The sequence below is a fragment of the Lycium barbarum genome, chromosome 2 (assembly GCF_019175385.1).
Source record: "Lycium barbarum isolate Lr01 chromosome 2, ASM1917538v2, whole genome shotgun sequence".
NCBI lineage: Eukaryota > Viridiplantae > Streptophyta > Magnoliopsida > Solanales > Solanaceae > Lycium > Lycium barbarum.
Window position 1 is genome coordinate 9,499,989 of NC_083338.1, and position 11,991 is coordinate 9,511,979.

The 11,991-nt window shown below is 32.5% G+C and overlaps 2 long non-coding RNA genes across 3 annotated transcripts; one reads left to right on the top strand and one right to left on the bottom strand.

Moving 5' to 3' along the window:
- The first annotated feature begins 2,720 nt into the window (after positions 1–2,720).
- On the top strand, positions 2,721–5,934 carry LOC132626098 (uncharacterized). Of its 2 annotated transcripts, XR_009577076.1 has the most exons (3): positions 2,734–3,328; positions 4,202–4,252; positions 5,645–5,934. It is a non-coding gene; the product is annotated as an uncharacterized LOC132626098 (long non-coding RNA). The 2 variants fall into 2 exon arrangements; XR_009577075.1 differs by having other exon boundaries at positions 2,721–3,328; positions 4,202–5,934.
- A 1,406-nt stretch (positions 5,935–7,340) lies between these two features.
- LOC132626099 (uncharacterized) lies at positions 7,341–11,209 on the bottom strand. The gene is made up of 2 exons (XR_009577077.1): positions 11,059–11,209; positions 7,341–7,937 (listed from the first exon to the last, which is right to left on the bottom strand). It is a non-coding gene; the product is annotated as an uncharacterized LOC132626099 (long non-coding RNA).
- Positions 11,210–11,991: the final 782 nt, after the last annotated feature.

The window sequence follows — 11,991 nt, forward strand, 5'->3', positions numbered from 1 at the left end:
TCCTAAATCTCTACAAGTCCAAAAGGTTCAAACATGATAAATATTTGAAGAGTTGTAACAAGTATTTTTTTGTGTTACTCGTTTGTTTTTCTATATTAGGCCACGTAAATTAATAATTTTTATAAGGTAATCTCATATAAGTCCTCAGAAAACATTAATGCATTTGGCTTTTGTGGGGCACGAAGTCTGCAATTCCTCCTTTATTGGACTGACTAAATGGGATTAACATTCGTGATCATTTTCAATGAATTACATATTTTTCTTCAATTTTTATTTTATGACTCCATTCCAATGCATTATTTAATAATAATGACTTACAAATTTTCTTCAATTTTATCTTATGACTCCAATGCATTATTTAATCATGCTAATTTTAGCGTATGTACACGTATATATTTATAAGATGAAAGAAAAGAAATGATGAAATAGGGCGAAGACTTCAGAAAAAGTTGAAGTTGGAGAAAATTATGTATCTTGACTTTTGGTTACTTAACGCGAATCAATTTTTTAGTCAATTCAAATATATCTTCTATTAGAAACCCGAATCCTATTATATTTGAAAGTAAAATCTTTTAACAAAGTCATCCTATTACGATACATCCAAAGTACTAAATGTGATCAAGAACCAAATGAAGGATATATTAAAATAACACAATTTGTTATTAAGAATAGAAAATTCATCATAATGCTATTTTCGAGTATCCCGAATTGAACAGTCTGTGGAGATCTATCAAAACGAAAAAACATATGAGATAATCAGAAAAGACCGACAAATACTACAAAAGCTAATATCGGATTTGAAAATTTCATACGATGTAGTGCATAACTTATAATAATTTACCAGTGAAAGGCAAAGAAAACACTAATAGAAGTATAAGTATTACGGAGTTCTTGAGTATGTAAAACATGAATGATAAAAGAAAAGTAGATGATCGTATTTTGATCGGGACTCAAGATAACAACAAACCTTTGGATGAGCTCAAGAGGAAAATATCATCTTTGAAATAGCTTACGATAGTTTACCATTTAAGGTTTAAACTTTTGAAAAGAAGTTACTCGCCTAGTTGATAATTGGAGAATCCTACAATTATGAAGGCAAAATTAAGGTGAGTATTCATTGGAGTATCTAGTTTGCCAATTTTGGCCCAACTATCCACTTATTAGACCAAGCACTACGATTTTTATTTTTTTTCACAACACAGGCTTTCTTTTTAATTATGTTTCAACTTGAAAATAGATTCCTCTGGGTTTTTTTCTTTTTTCTTTTGGACTTTTTCAGCAAAAGAAAAAAGGAATAAACAACATAACATATAACTTTTTCAACTTAAAAAAACTTCTAGGGTTTTCTCTTCTCCAAAGACTCTATTTTTTATATTCATAAACCCCAAATAGAAATATTTATCGCTGTTTTTCGACTTCTCTTACAAAAACCCAACTGGGTTTTGTTAACTATTAGATTAATCTGTGTTGCTTTGATTTTGGGCGATCTTGGTGTATATAATTGAACATCGAATGGTAAATGAAAATAAGGATTTATTTAGTACTTTTAACAAACATTTGGTGTGCATTGCGTGGAATTTTCTAGGTTGAATTTTAAGGTGGATTTTTTTTTACCTCTCCCGCTTTTGATAGGCAATTCGATCTTTATCACCATTTGATGTGATGACTATTTTTACTAGTCAATGGCTTTGTCTCTATCTTTCTTCTCCGCACTTCATTTATTAGTAAGGTAATCCTTGTACAAAATTTTGCAAAAGTCATAATACGTTAATATAATAAAAATTGTCTCACACTATTATTTATACATTATATATAGTGTATAAGAATATATGTGTAATGTATATTAGTGTATAAAGATGTATATATAATGTATAATGGTGTATATACGTTTTTATACCTATTTAAATGACAAAGAGGAAAATGAAGAGGGTTCTATGGTATACATTATATATATAAAGTGTGTAATGTTTATATATAATTATACAGAACAATACGTTATTTATATACCGATGATACAGTGTGTTATATCAGCTGTAAACTAGATGCGTGGACCGTATATATACATTATTTATATATTGATGATACAATGGACTATATTTGCTGCAAACTAGATGCGTGAGCCGTATGTATGGATTATTTCCCCTTATTAAATTAGAACAATAGGGATAACATGAGTCATAGTGAAAGTAAAATTGAGTTGCAACTTAAATACTTCTATTATTATCATTACTTGGACTCCAAAATCTTATATATTGAATAGTCCTAAATATCTGAGTATTATATAAGGAAAAGTTGTTAAAATTTACTGTCATTTCGCTTCATCATTAAATTAGTGGTAGAAATATTTACTTACCTTTTTGCTAGGAATATCCTAGAATATTTAGTTTCATTCCAAGTCTAGTTACTACATTAATTATAGAATATTTAGTTTCCTTTTAGTTTAGTATCTATAAGGAAAATAATATATTTTCTTTTTATTTTATTCTCTTTATTTCTCTATAAATAAATATCTAGTCTTTTATTTTTTCTATGCAAGAAACAATTCAAGAATCAATACAAAGAGTTATAATTTATTCACAATTCAATTTTCTCTCTCATTTTTTCCATTCCATAACAAAAGTAACATGGAAATAATTATAATTATGTTACATAATTCAAATAAGTAAATTTTTTATAAGGTAAAAATTGTTACATCCCGTATTTTTGAACGTCGGATTAATTATAAGTTGAGGTGGGGCCCACACGTCAAGATTTTTTTTGGGACATGTGACAAATTATATGAATCACATATGTGAAGTTAAACACAACTCAAGAAGGACCCTTGGGCCAAATCAAAGTGGAAGTCCTCCAAACGAATATTTTTAAGAAAACGTTTTCGGGTGACCTGACTTTGGGGGGCAAAAACGGTATTATAAGTTTGGAATTTGGAAAAATACCAAGAAATAGAAGTTGTAGATAATTGAATTATCTTTCCAACCATAGGTCGTGGGTTCCCAGGTGACGTCGGGACAAGGAGATATGGACGTTTTAATGCAGAAAGGTTAGTGGGCTAGGCCCAATCCGAGCCCAACCGGGTTAGGCCCATTACCCAAGTTTTTATAAGTGAAAATTTCGGCCTTCCTCCTCATTTTAAGACCTGTAACAACCAGAAAATTCTGGAAAGAGAGAGAGAGGAGCTTTGGAGAGAAGAAAAACTAATTTTGACCAAAATCCGAGCCCCGAATCCCGAAGCCCATGAAGGGAAAAGTGTTGTACGCTGCGTTGTCTTCAATTTGAGCTAAAAATCAACCAAGGAGGAGGGTGATAACGTGGTGGCTGAATTCTTAAGGTATGAATAAGGTTCCTTTTCATTGCTAACAAGTTTATTTAAAGTTTTAACGGATTAGAACGGGAAAATAGCGATATAAATTCGTCCGTTGGCATTGTGAATTATGGAATGAGATTTGAAGAGAATTTTGGATGAAAATAAATGTAGTTCACTTGTATAATGTGGAGGAAAAATGGTTTAAGATGGCATGAAAAATTGTTGGAAAATGATTATAGGAACTTATGTGATTTTAATGTAATTTTATGTAAATATGGAAATGAAGTTTTAAATGTGAATGGCTATGTTGGTTGGTGGATTTGGAGGGATGTAAGTCCATATTAGCATGAAAGGTTGGTTGTTAAGTTGTTATGGGAAGTTTTGTGATTTTATGGTAGATTTATGTAATTATGAAAATGGAATTGTTAAGGTGTAAATTATGATTATGGTTGATGAAATTGGAAGATGGAAATATGTTATGAATATGTAGGTTGAAGATTTGAAGTTTTGGGTGAATTATGTTTTGGTGGAAAGTTTGTATATTTTGTATATCTTGTGAATATTTCGTAGAAATGATATGAAATATTTCCAAATTATATTGTGATGATCTAGATGATGAATGTGAAACCATTGAGGTTAGTTTGGAAATTGAAGTTGAAATGAAGGTTATGACATTATGTTGGGAAGATAGCTAGTTAAGTTATATTGTGTTTACAGTGATTGCTGTTGTTGTTTATGTTGTTGTTGGGTTGTTGTTGATTGTTTTGGCCGAGTTAAATTCTCGGGGATGCTATATGTATAGGGGAGATGCTGCCCAAATTTCTGTAGGCAATTATGAATAAAGATTGAATACTTAAAGATTGGAAATTGAGAATTGGTAAATGTGACCAATTGCAGATTTTGGGCGAAACGGGAATTGAATTTGGAAAGGCGTAAAGAGCATACAAGGTATGTAAAGCTATCCCGATTATTCTTTTGGCATGTCCTAGGTGTACTAGGATCGGATTCGAGCCTCGGAAAGTATTCTGCTCATCGGAATCCGCATTTGAAAATACCCCTTTTTCATTCAATGGAATTGAACCCTATAAGTATGCTTTATTGAAAGAATTGTGCAAACTTCCGCAAATTGTTTAGAAAATTATGGAATGTCCCCAGAATCTCCGTAGGTGACTTTATAAGCTTAAAATACGTAATTTGAGCCCACCGCTTCGTTTGTCCCGAGGTGGGCCCACTATTTCCGATTTTACCCTTTTAGTGGTTATGACTTGTCTTCGAGCGTTTTTTTTTTAAAGAAATGTTTTTAACTACGCTTGTAATTACTAAATAAAACTTGTTTTAAATATTCCATTAAGTCTTGTAAAACTGTTTCGGAACTTGGAAACGAACTTAGAAAGATTATGCTTCTGTAATCCATTATGACATCCGAAATACACTCACTATGATTCTGTCCGATTTCATTATTTCGATTTGTCATCCGATAGGTCTTATTGAGTCTCTGGAAATATATGACATTCGTTTGAATTATTTTGATAAGCCCCATAATGTATTTTGAAACATGAAAATGATTACAAAAAGCTTATTTTGACATATGCTATTGGGATATCCGAAATGCATACACTATGATTACTGCTCCGCTTCTGTCATATGGTTTGTCATCTGAATTATGCTACTGAGTCTCCGTAAATGTGCTATATTTTAATTTGCATTAGTTTCTCACTACTCCATTCGTGGATGCCCCAATGTTTCCCACACTGAGCCCGGGCCAGGATATGTTGTCAAGCGTATTCCTCTGCATTGTTCGCCGTGCCTCGATGTGAGGGGGCAGGTATACATGTACATGGGTTGTGGAGTATGTTGTGCCATGTACACACTCTGATATGATATGATATGATCTGATATGGCCATCTGATATGATATGTTATGTTACGGGGTTATCCCCTATTCTGCTCCTTATGTGTGGTGGCACCAGCGTCGGGGGGTGGCCACGTTCTGTTTGCCGAGTCCCTTGGAAGGGGTCGGATATGATATGGTATATGTTTCTGTACACACTCCTCATGTTTCGAAAATATGCATTTGATACTTCGGATGTTACACTCACTTCTCTGTAAGCTCTGTTTCGGTTATGATCTTGTTCCATAATGGGACCAGGTACGACATATGTTTCCAGCGAATATTATTTATGCTATATGATCAGCATTTTGCTAATCTGGATATTCAGTTCATTTTCTGTATCTTCTGCTTCGATTATGACTTTGTTTACTACGTTCCGTGCTTTACATACTCAGTACATATTTCGTACTGACCCCCTTCCTTCGGGGGCTGCGTTTTCATGCCGCGCAGGTACAAACGACAGGTTTGCTGATCCGCCCGCTTAGGACTTTATTCTGCTATTTTGGAGCGCTCCTTTATCCGGAGCCCATATTTTGGTACAGTCTTCTGCTATCGTATATATGTACATTATTCAGGGGTACGACGGGGCCCTGTCCCGTCTTATGATTCTGTTATGTTCTGTAGAGGTCTGTAGACATACTTGTGTGGGTTCTGTATATGTTTTGGATGATATGATCTGTGACAGCCTTATCGGCTTCCATGTACTATGTCGGTTCATTTATGATAATTACTAACGCCAATTGATTTTTTTTCATTTAAAAATATTCTGCTGATATGCTAGTTTGGGTTATTGGGTACGTTTGGGTGTCCAGCACGGACACTAGTCGCGGCCTACGGAGTTGGGTCGTGACAAAAATCTTATTTGATTTTAAGTCTTAAATTTTAGGATTTCCTTCAAATAAGGAAAGACTTAATAGCCAAAAGTTTAATTGATTTCGAAGTCCTAAATAGTAGAAAAATAATTAAATTATGATTTTAACCCTATACGGAAATTATTTTAAAGAGTAAAAAAGCCGAACGATACGCGTTTGGTGCGTGATCAAAGAGTGTGCTTCATTTGGCAATAAAAACTACAGAAAAATTAGACTTAGCTACGAACTTCGCCGTTAATTGCTCGTAGCCAACAAACTATTTTTATAATCTCTGATAAACCGTCGGTATAGGATTAACGACCAATTTTACTGTCTAACTTTCGGTTGCCAATTCATGTTTATTTAGTAGTGAAATAACTTAATATATAAACAAAATTGATAGTTTTCATTTGTTAAAAAGTGTGTAACAAAAAAATGGCAATTCATATAGAATATATTTAACAATTATTGTTGGGATCGACATAATCAGGGCGTCATGCGGAAGCTTACAATTGCAAACCTTAATGGCGATAAATCGGACAACAAAGAAAATATACTAAAAAGCATAAAATTATAATATAATTTGATCAATTGAACTACATATCAAAAACTAATATAAAGAAAGACATAAAACTGTGGAGAGAATAATCTCTCCATAAACAAGACTCTCTAAACGAGTACATTGTGGATGCTATTGTGTTCTAGTTGTGGGAAGGATGTCTTCAATTTATAGATGTACAAAACTTTTCCTCCAAGACAAGAATTAGCCAAATATGAAAGAGAATTATATTTTCTTTTCAAGAAAAGTAAAACCAATTATGGTAATACTTTGACTTTCCTTCAAGGGAAAAGTAAAACTCAAATTTAGTAAGAAAATTAGGGCAAAACCCCTAACAAATCTCCCCTTTTGGCCTGGATTTTCTTAACAAAACTTCATCCAGCTTCTTCACATAATCTTCATCACTACTGCTTGCCATGGTTAAAAATAAGGTTAATAATATTATGGTTTAAAAATTGGTTTAAAAATATTTTGCTTTATTTTTAAAGATGCAGCAGCAGGGATGTTGATATTATGGTTGAAATTCATCTCCACATGTAGTACTCCTAGATAAAATCTTCATTATCGCGAAATCAATTGCAGCTTGATCAGAACACGCCATGAACCTGTCTTCAACCCGCTAAACCATTGGTTGAACCATCGGCTCTAATACCACTTGTTGGGATCGAAATAATCAGAGCGTCATGCGGAAGCTTACAATTGCAAACCTTAACAGCGATAAATCAGACAACAAAGAAAATATACTAAAAAGCATAATATTATAATATGATTTGGTCAATTGACCTACATATCGAAAACTAATATAAAGAAAGATATAAAACTGTGGAGAGAATAATCTCCCCATAAATAAGACTGTCTAAACGAGTACATTGTGGATGCTATTGTGTTCTAGTTGTAGGAAAGATGTCTTCAATTTATAGATGTACAAAACTTTTCCTCCAAGACAAGAATTAGCCAAATATGGAAGAGAAATATATTTTCATTTCAAGAAAAGTAAAAGCAATTATGGTAATACTTTGACTTTCCTTCAAGAGAAAAGTAAAACTCAAATTTGGTAAGAAAATCAAGGCAAAACCCCTAACAACTATTGGGTAAGAAATTATAGTCATATACAAAACAAAAAAAATGTGTTTTAAGAAAAAAGGATAAATTTAATCTGTATTAGGGCTAGACAAAGAAAATTCCCCTCCATATTATTATAAATGAGTAACCACAACATAAGCAAAGAATTCTCAGAATTTTGAATGATCATATAGGCATACCTGACCGACTGACCTTTTAGATTGCCAATAAAATCAAGGTGACCATAAGCAAGAAATTTACCGAAGGTATTCTGCGGAGTTAATTTAAAATTAAAGTTATTGTTGGATATTAATTCATACAAAGAAATAAGGAAAGAAATAATTAGCAAGTATAATAATAAAGCGTTAGTACTAACTTCATCTCAGAATCAAGCACTGAAGTAAAAGGAAATCTGATTTTAAAACAACATAAGAAAAGGAACTGACTTGAGAACAACACATACTATGAAACTTCGAGAATAATAAATAACAAGGTTCTATAAAGTGAAAACTACTTTAACACCATTGGAAGAATTACTTATTTTAACTAGTGCCGCCTTGAAATTATTGAACTCAATCAGATCAGTTTTTTAAAAGTTCAGATTTCGCAAAGTAAATTTCATGTAACAAAAGGAGTCTTAAGTAAAACAGACAATCATAATCGAGTAAGGCTCCAATTACTACCCGGTTTCCATAAATAAAAAAAAAAAAGAACATGAGGAGAAGGAAGAGATGAATTTTCCTTGAGAAGAACTAAAATACAGCCATGCCTTAATTGTTAGAACACACAAACAACTAATCTTTACCAATATGACCAACTTTGACAACAAAGCTTCCTTAGATGCAGGCCTTTGCTAGTTTGACAGACACTTAACAAACAGGCTTTTCATCAAAAGATTTGAACGAAAAATCATTCCAGTTAATAACAAAGATGGACACCCCTGCAATTTCACTTCCTTGCTTCTACTCAAGAACTTGGTTTTTTTTTAGTCATCTCTTTAAAGTAACAGAACTGCTAAAACTTAATTAACTAAAATGTTGTTGGATTACTAGAGGATTTGGAGGGAACACGAGAGACAAGAGATTGCAACTATATAGGATTTTAAACATCTATGTTTGGACCTAAACATAACATCTTCTCTCCTTTTTTTTTTTTTTTTTTTTTTGACAAAAGGGGTAACAGTTGGACCTAAGGGTAATCTATAAACAGAGAAAATCTTAATACGGGATCGTCATCTTATTCAAACTTATCAAGACAAGGAAAATAGGAAGAGGATTCATAACAAATTTTCTTTTCGAATTTTAAAGAAAAGTTGGTTGGAACAAGTATAGGAGTATTAATTTTATCCTTCATATAGATATGGTTTAGGAAAGAGAACTAATCCAGCTTAAACAAACAGAACTAAATTAGTCTACAAGAGGATAGAAACATACAGAACTGAAAGAATAAGAAAAAAGAAAAATAAGACGAGGAAGGAAATCGCAAACAACATTTTGGAAACTTATCTCTATAACAAGACAGTTTTTTAAACCAACAAAATAATCAATATTATAATGTGTTGACCATGAAACGTGAGCTTAGATTCTCAAGTTTAACTCATTTCTATGGAAACGAAATGCAGATGTTCACTTAAACTCCAAGATCAAACTTGTCTGGTTATGACCAGTTCTAAATCACAATAGCCAGCATTACTAATTCATTATGCAAATGTGGAAGTCCTAAGCTTAATCAGAGGAGGTTGCATCAACTTATTTCACTTGAACAAATTCTCAAGATCAAAACTTTAGTCTAAGTATTGAAGCATAAACCTGAAATTGATTAGCTAAGATTATTATGAATCACTTTGAATCATACTCGAACACTTCTGCTAATGGAGATCAAGGGGATATAGCAGCAAACAGTTTCTAAACTTAAACCACACAGAAACGATTAGTCAATACTCACTTTCAGGTACAATTAAAGAATCCTTCTGCACTTGTTTTCATGTAAAAGTTAGAAGTAAGCACAACTTACTATTGAAATCAAAATGACTTAAATTTTTCAGCGATGAAACAACCACGACTTAACACTCGTGTTTAAACACACCCACGTTTAGGTTAAAGAAATTGAAGTAAAAAAAAAACCAATAAAAGAAATGACACAACCAGTGGGGGAAGGAATATGTTCCTATCATGGAAGTAAACTGAAAGCGAACTAATATTCTCACATATCAACACTCGTCGTTTATTCAGCATCCAAAAACGAGCAAAAAAATAAATGAAAGGGAAAGGAGCAGTTACACTCATTGTTTTAAAACACATAAAGCTATGGATTAACTTGAACTAAAACTCAACAGAGACCTTGTTTTAGAAATGGGGAAGGGGAAATGTCTTGTTCAATACTTCACCCCTAGATTTTAAGGACTAAGGGGTCATTTGGTTGGAAACAAGTTATCCCAGGATAACTCATCCTGGGATTAGTTATCCCGGGATTAAGTATTCCACCCTCCCACAGGATAAAATAACACTACAATCCCGGGATTAGTTATACCAACATTTTATCCCCACCAAACGTGGGATAAATTCATCTCAAATATAATTCCGGGATTGTTTATCCTTATCCCTTGTACCAAACGAGCCGTAACAGTTTCAACACACCTTATTAAACAAAGTTTTTTTTTTAATCATACCAATGGCGTAGGAAACAGATTTAAGTCCTTAAACACTTCAGCTTCAGATTCATTATGCATTCTAAAGCTTTCACACAGTGGAAATTTCTTTTAACATGACAATCACAGCAACTGACCTCAAACTAAACGTTTCAAACAAAAACAGAACCAATCACATTAACACGACGCAGATTCAAAACTTCAGGAATATTCATACTTTACCTTTTTTATTTTTTCCATGTTTTAAAAGGATATAACTATATATTAGGTACTGAGTTTGAACAAATGATTTCAAAATTTATAGCAACTAACAAGCACAACCTGACATTCATGATTCGATCTTTATACAAATAATAACCATACTTCAGATCAACTTTAAAAATCACATTAAACTAATAACTTGAGAAATTATCTACCATTCAATGCAACTAGAAAGCAAAGAGGCAAAAAAAAAAAAAAAAAAGATTTTTATAAATTGAAAAAGGCGCGTACACATTGAAAAATCACATAGGCTCGTACAAATTAATCAAATTACTAGGACCATAACAGAATCAAAAGAGTTAATATTAAAGAGTGTTACTTCGATGACGAATCCTTACTTTCACTGCAACAGTCGAAATTCAGTATTCGAATAGAAGCAAGGCACGAGAGTGAATAAAGATGAGAAAAACAAGTTAAGCATTAATTGTTCTGTACATGAGCAGTAACATGAAACAAAAAATTTCAACGAGTTAGGGGGCATTACCATCAAGAGTTAGATACATCTTCTGACAAGAAGATTTGAGTAGCCTTTGAAAATTGACTTTGGCAAGCAAATGGTACAAGTTTGGGAGGACGAATTTTCCAGGAATTCTATCTTTGCACAAATAATTTTCTCTATGAGGGAGACCGTTTGGATTAACTGAAAAAAAAAAAAAAAGTGGCTTTTAAGTATAAGTACAAATGGTTACAGTACTTTTGACCGCTGAAAGTTATTTTATAGGGAAAGGGTAAGAAATATTTCTCTACTTTGGAAAAAGGATTAAAAATGTTCTCCGAACTTATTTTGGATAAAAAATAACCCTCTCATTCTTAAAGTTTTTAAATATATCCATGTCTTGATGGAAATTGTCCCCCCAAATAACCCGAAATCCTTTTATAAACCTGTTCTATCATTTAAACCCGATTCAACTAAATAATATCCCATAAGATCCCCTAATCCCCAATATATAGGTATGAAGTTTGAGGGAATTGGGAGAATAGAGGATATTATAGGTTATTATTTTGTTGGGTTGGGTTTAAATGATGGAACGAGATTAAAAAATGATTTCGGATTATTTTGGGGGATAATTTCAGTCAAGACAGGGGTATATTTGAAAACTTTAAGGACGGGAGGGATATTTTTGACCCAAAATAAGTTTGGAGAATATTTTTAGCCATTTTTCCAAAATAAAGGGGTATTTTTGACCCTTTTCTCTATTTTATAAATAAGCAATTACCTGTTTGAATAAAAGTGCTTAAATGATTTTTAGAAATAAAAGTAATATTGGAATTAACAGAAAATATAAGAGATAAAAGGGTAAAGTTGTTGGTCAACCCAAAATGACTTTTAAGCCCAAAAAATAAGTTGGGGTTGAACAATATCTTAGCTTTTGCTTATTTTAAGCACTTTTTACTTTATTTTAAGCTGTTTTCTATT